The sequence below is a fragment of the Cibotium barometz genome, chromosome 31 (assembly GCF_041138505.1).
Source record: "Cibotium barometz isolate CiBa-2024 chromosome 31, ASM4113850v1, whole genome shotgun sequence".
NCBI classification, from domain to species: domain Eukaryota; kingdom Viridiplantae; phylum Streptophyta; class Polypodiopsida; order Cyatheales; family Cibotiaceae; genus Cibotium; species Cibotium barometz.
Genome location: NC_141076.1, coordinates 9,822,501 through 9,829,350, shown reverse-complemented (window position 1 = coordinate 9,829,350; position 6,850 = coordinate 9,822,501).

Here is a 6,850-nt window from a genome sequence, read left to right as displayed (position 1 = left end):
TTAAAGTGGCCTAGTGGCTCTGATGGCACAACTACAAGGGATGACAATGGAGAGATGGATCAAGTCAAACGGCAGTGGAGAGAGGCAACCAAGTGGCAGGCGACTCGGATAGCAATGGAGAGGGGTGACCAACTCGAACAGTAGTGGAGAGGGGCAACTAGGTGGCAATGGAGAGGGGTGACTAGGTGGCAATGGAGAGGGGCGACTCGAATGACAGTGGAGAGGGGAAACTGGGTGGATCTATAATAAAGGTGGATAAAGCTCTGGACAGCCCAGCGTGGAGAGGCAAAGCAAGGCAAGTTGCAAAAAGGAAATAGAAAGATCCAAAAAAATGATTAAATGGAAATGGTGGTTGACGTGTACTCCAAAAAAAAAAGATGAATGGAAATGGCTGGCAAGTAGCTAGAAAGCTCCAAGCTAAAAATTTCAAAATAGAAGTCAACTCTAGAAAGCTCCAAAATAAAAGTCTCCTATGCTCTGATACCATGTTAAAATTTAAGAGGGAGAGAGAAATGAGCCATTCATAAATGAAAATAGACTTGATCGCATTGTATCAAATTCTCTTATACTACATAGGGCTTATATAGCCACACTCAATGTGACTGGATACATTTCTGGGATGACATCACTACTTATGGCATTTGGTGGTGGATTACATCTTTGATCTTAGACTAAAAGATATCCTATGCAAAATAATTAAAAAGGCTAAGGACTACAAGTCGAGCTTATTGTTGCTAACAAACAGGATCCCCATCCTATTATAGCTACAATGACAGAATAAGACAAACCACCAAACTAGAAAGAGAGAACACCGACCACCAAAAGATCACCACCCAAGGGAGACAAGATACCCATTAAGGCGTCTTGATGAAGCTGCGAATGCTACATGTACATCGCCATCGAAATATAACATCTCGGTGCGCAAGCAGTTTCCATGATGCGAGTTACCTCCTTGTCCCTTCGGAACCCCCACCTTGCCACTTGCTTACTAACACCGTTGTTTTACTAACCCCTCATCAATAGCACCACATACAACTTGGATACTAGTCATTAATTATTCCGTGTTAGTCTACTCCTTCAAGCACTATAATTCCTCCCCCATGAGGATGTTAATGCCGCAAAGGCGACAAAAAAGAAAACAACAAAAAACAAAATAACGAGTACTACTGGGCACATCCAAGAAAGTAAAATTCATAAGAGTCCATATGACTAGATAGATACTTAATCGCCATTACTTCACTAACTTCTTTCCATGTTACTAACCCCCCCACCCACTCTCATTTCCGAAGAGCCAAGAGGACCAACCAAGCATGAAACTTCCCAGCATGCCTCGACAACTTCTTCACCGATCCACGAGGACGTTATCGACTTTAGGAAGGGGAGTATATCAACCACATATGGTTAATAGGTTTCTATGACAACGATGTCTGCACGCTTATGTAATGGGCACATGTACTATATTGTAAATCTCATCATTTGATGAGGGAAAACCCTAAAGACACTCCTAAGTCTTGAGCTTCAAAGGACATACAAGAGGATCTCGTCTAATTGGCCAAACCATAAAGAAAAGCCTAGTAACTATGTTTTGGGTGCCTCAGGTCACTTACTCCTGAGCAGCCTAGTGGGAAAAGGCTTGGAACTATAAAAGCCAATTTCTTTTGTTTGTAACTCATATTCTCCCATTTATGCAATAGAAGCGGAGTATTCTCTCTCCCTCTCTCATGCAACTCTAATCTAGCATATGTGGTATGCTTAGGGTTAGGTTTGGGTGTGATTAGTGCTGCTAATCGCTTGTTCTCTCATGCTTCCCTCTTGCTTGAGTGATTAGGCTTTCACTGCGAGATCAGCTTCCACATGCAGATACCACATGATCTTCATGAGAGCAGTTACACCACCACCTCAATGTGACAACAAGTGTAGGAGGATTGCGAACGAGCAGCTATCCACACGTGAGTGACAGTGGAGCTCTTGAGCGTAGCTCAAGCTCGGCGGATTTGCAACTTCCCATGACACGTTAGGGTGAGCTTAACAAAGTGCAATATATTTAAAGAGTTAAGCATACCATTTTACTCTCTCTTTTTCTTAAATTTTATAACTCTTGCTTTCTCTCTAGTTCCCTCGGTTTCAAACCTGATTTATAACATTCCCTCTCTCTACTTACTATAGGCACTAGCGTAGACTCATGCAAAAACACCTCTTATGTGTAGGGTTTTTGGTGTAGAGGAACCATTGTAAAGTGAACCCAAATTTGAATTTCAAATGGGCCCAAGTGTCACATCACACAAGTATTAGCTTAGGCTTTTTATCTAAGCAAGTTTAAGCTTTAAGGTAAACAAAAGTGTGTGATTTACTTCAAAGCTCTCTCTCTATGTAGTTTGGGCTACCGTTAGCAGTAGCGGGGACAAAGGAAGAGAAGGAGGATTATGAGTTACACACAAGCCCCCATTGTTATTACATAGCTACAACCCTTAAGCCAAGGGAAAGCCATGCATAGTCTCTGATCTAATTGAAGTTCTTGGATGGAGATTTCGTTATACCGAAGGATCTCGTCGTTTTCTTCCACAGTTTAATGTTATATACAGAGCTTCAAAAATTGTGACTATGCTTTAAATCAAATCTCAAATCATTCTTTTACATAAAGGTCTTCATACCCTTTGGTATTAGCCGTTGGATTTCACTTAATCTACTCTCCTTGAAGTTTCTCCCCTTAGTACTTGATGTGACCAATGTTATAAGTCTTAGCAGCTTCTTCTTATTTTTTTAATAAGCATTAAGTCAAAGTTTTCTATATGCTTCTTTTCTTAGAACCCAAAATTACAAAGAAGAGTTTTCCTCTTTTTTCCCCAAAATCCTTGGGAGTTGTCATAGTAATCAACGATGGGTTTTGGACAAAGATATTACAAATTTTATTTTTATATTCATGCTTTTATGAATTCAAATTAATCAAAACACTTATGACTTTAGGCTTACCTTGCTCTTTTGTTTTAAACTTCAAAAGTAATTTTTAATTTCAAGCTTTCAAGGGTGTGTCCACTTGTACTTGGCCTTAGCTTTGATATCATTGAAAAAGGAACACACATATATACACAAGTCACCATTACATTACAAAAAATTATCTATGTAAAATTTCATAATTCAAACTTTAAAAATAGGCTTAGAAGTCCTAAATATGGTAAAAACGATTATAAACATGAGTATCAAGAGCACTTAGAAGCCAGCACTAGTGGTTGCTTTTGAGGGCTTCCCATACCTTTTTTTAACACACATATGAACATAAGTCATCGTTATATTACAAATTATTTTTCAAGTGTATTTTTACAACCATCTTTTCAAGTGCATAATTTCATACTTTTGACATCATAAATGGACTCAAAAGGCCCAGTAAAAATGACTGTAAACTTGGGTACCTTTCGATGAGTTTTTTATGAATTTCAAATATTGAAAAAAAGTCTAGGAAGCCCTCATAAGCCACCTAAGTTTACAATCGTTTTTGCCATATTTGGGCCTTCTGAGTCCGTTTATGATGGCAAAAGTATGAAATTCTATAGTTGAAAAAATGTTGGTAATATAATGATGACTTATATGTGTATGTGTTGTGTGAGTTTTTCTTTTGGTCTAAGGGCTTTTCAAACCTTATTTCTTGAATATTTGAGATCACGAAACTTATTGAAACATGCTACCCATTTGTTATGTCAAAAGTTTAGAATTATGCACTAGAATATATATATAGCTTGTGTGATGACACAAGCTAGTCTCAATGTAGACTCAAGTGGGGATGGGATATTGTGGGCATCAAATATCTTCTTGAGCACGTTTGGTTCGGCCAAATCTTTGTGTGGTGTAAGATTTGAATAATAAAAGACATGGAAGCCCCCACCATGCAAAGCTTTATCGCAACTTATTGCAATCCAACATGCACTATGGTGTGTGATTTAGAGAGAGAGAGAGAGAGAGAGAGAGAGAGAGAGAGAGAGAGAGAGAGAGAGAGAGAGAGAGAGAGAGAGAGAGAGAGAGAGGGGGGGGGGAGGAGAGAGAATAATTGATTATACACTCCACCATAACCTAGTAACAATGTCTTGAAATAAAAACTAAATTCAAAAGCTCGTAGAAAAATACCTAATTTATCTTTATCGCATACTTCTTGGCATGATGCAATGCTCACCACCTTTGGGGTCCCCATTAATCAACCTAAATACTACACATCTATCCACTTTAAGGAGGTCCTTGTTCAACATGCCTTCATTCGTGTGACATGAACTTGATGGATAACTTGATGGCATGATGCAATGCTCACCACCTTTGGGGTCCCCATTAATCAACCTAAATACTACACATCTATCCACTTTAAGGAGGTCCTTGTTCAACATGCCTTCATTCGTGTGACATGAACTTGATGGATAACATACATAAAAATGTGAAGGAGGCTAGAGACTACTTCACGAAAAAGGAGATTACTTAATGGAAGAATGACAGATTACAAGGCCTTATTATAGAGCCTTGTGGATAGTCCAACTCGTATGTTGGTCAACCTCTAAATCATGGACATGGCACTACCTCCAAAACGAGACATATTCCTCATATCAAGCATACATTGTGTGTTGCCCTTCTTATCTCATCCAAGCCTTAGGGTTGTCTAGCCCCAAATGGACCTTGCAACACTTGTCCAAGGTTACACCCATTAAGTCTTAAACATGTTGTCAAATTGAAACATTGGTCTAACAATGTATGCCACATATTTAGTAGCACGAGACATATTTAAAGTGGTCACTATTGTCTTGGTCACATATGACCAAGATGGTAATGACCACTTTATAGCACGAGACATATACAAAGTGGTCGCTACCATCTTGGTCACATGTGACCTTGTCTAATCTCAAAATTAGGATGTTGTGTTGGAATTAGGGTTGCAGGAAAGCACACAAAGCTTGGAGAAGAAGAAGCAAGAATGCACACAACACACAATGTATTAGATTGTGTCAATGTACAAAAGATAAGTTAGCCCTAGAATGATGGGCGTATATACAAGCCGGGGGAAAAAACCTCCTAAAGAGGGAAAAAGTGCCCCGGCAGTCCTAAGTGTGTTCACACACATCACTGCCTATATATATGGCAACAAATCCCCCCTAGGAGTGATGGTGTGAACAAGAGCTGGCACTCATGTATAGGGAAGTGCCATGCCCGAAGTAGATCAGTCCACAAAGGGGAGCAAGCCCAAAGCTTTGCGGAAAGCTTCAAACTTCTCATGAGGAAGCGCCTTTGTGAAAAGATCGACGAGGTTGTCTTGTGTTGGCACATAGGCCAAGCTGATCTCTCCTGCTGAGAGTCTCTCCCTGACATAGTGATAATTCATCTCAATGTGCTTTGTGCGAGCATGAAAAACTGGGTCTCTCGGAAGTGCCAATGCGCTCTGACTGTCAGTGTAGATAGAGGTGTGTAGATAGAGGTGGTAGACTCCTGTCCAACACCCAAGTCAGCCCCATAAGCCGTCTGAGCCACACACACTCAACCGTAGCTGTGAAAGCTGCCCTATACTCAACTTCACAACTAGAAGTGGCCACAATAGGTTGCTTCTTGCTCAACCAAGATATGCATGAGCTACCGAGCATGAAACAAAAACCACTTGTGGACACTCTTGTGTCATAGAGCAACCAGCCCAATCTGAGTCTAAAAAAGCATGTAAATCTGGCGGCAACGATCCCCCCTTGGGATAAAACAACCCAAGATGTATGGTGCCACTCAAGTAGCGAAAGATGCGTTTAACTGCCTTCCAATGCTGAGACCCTGGGCTATGCATAAACCTGCTCACCTCTGTGAGACTGCAAACTGAATGTCCGGCCTCGTAATGCATACATAAATGAGGCAACCAACAGCTGTCTGATAGAGTGTGACATCAAAGTGATCTCCAGCATCATGAAGACTCAACTTCAAACCTGTCTCCATTGGAGTAGCAATAGGCTTGCAGTCTTCAAAGCCAAATCTCCGCAACAATGTCTCAATATACTTTGTCTGAACAAAGCAACACCTCCATCACACTGCTTAAATTGTATCCCCAAATAATGATGCAAATGCCCCAAATCTGACATCTCAAAAGAGGCATTCAAATCAGCCTTAAAATCAGCAATATGACTCTCATTTGGTCCTGTGAGCAACATGTCATCGACATAGAGAGCAATGATTAGATGTACATCATCCACACATTTAACATACAAAGTGCTTTCTGTTGGACTATTCTGAAAACCATGTGCAGTCAAATATGCATGTATCTTTTCATACCAAGCTCGTGGAGCTTGCTTTAAACCATACAAAGCCTTTTTCAACCTGCACACTTTGTTTTCCTGCCCTCTTTGAACAAAACCACGAGGCTGCGATACATACACCTCCTCAAGCAAATCTCCATTCAAGAATGCAGTCTTTATGTCCAACTGATGTACATTCCAACCATTATGAGCTGCCAATGCACAAATGCTACGAATGGTAGTCATACGACAAGTGGGAGCAAATGTCTCATCAAAATCAATGCCCTTTTCTTGAGCATAGCCCTTTGCAAGTTTAGCCTTATAGCGATCAACACTACCATCTGGCTTTTGTTTCAACTTAAAAACCCACTTACATCCAATTGCCTTTTTACCAATAGGCAAATCACACAAAGACCATGTACCATTCTTCATTATAGCATCATATTCACTTTACATTGCAGCCAACCAATTTTCTGATTTTTGTGCCTCATCAAATGAAAGAGGTTCTTCCTCTTCACACATACTAGACACAGCCAAAGCATAACAATCTGATGAATAAGAGGCATGCTGAAAACCTGAACGAGTACGACTAGACATAGGTGCATCAATTTTAC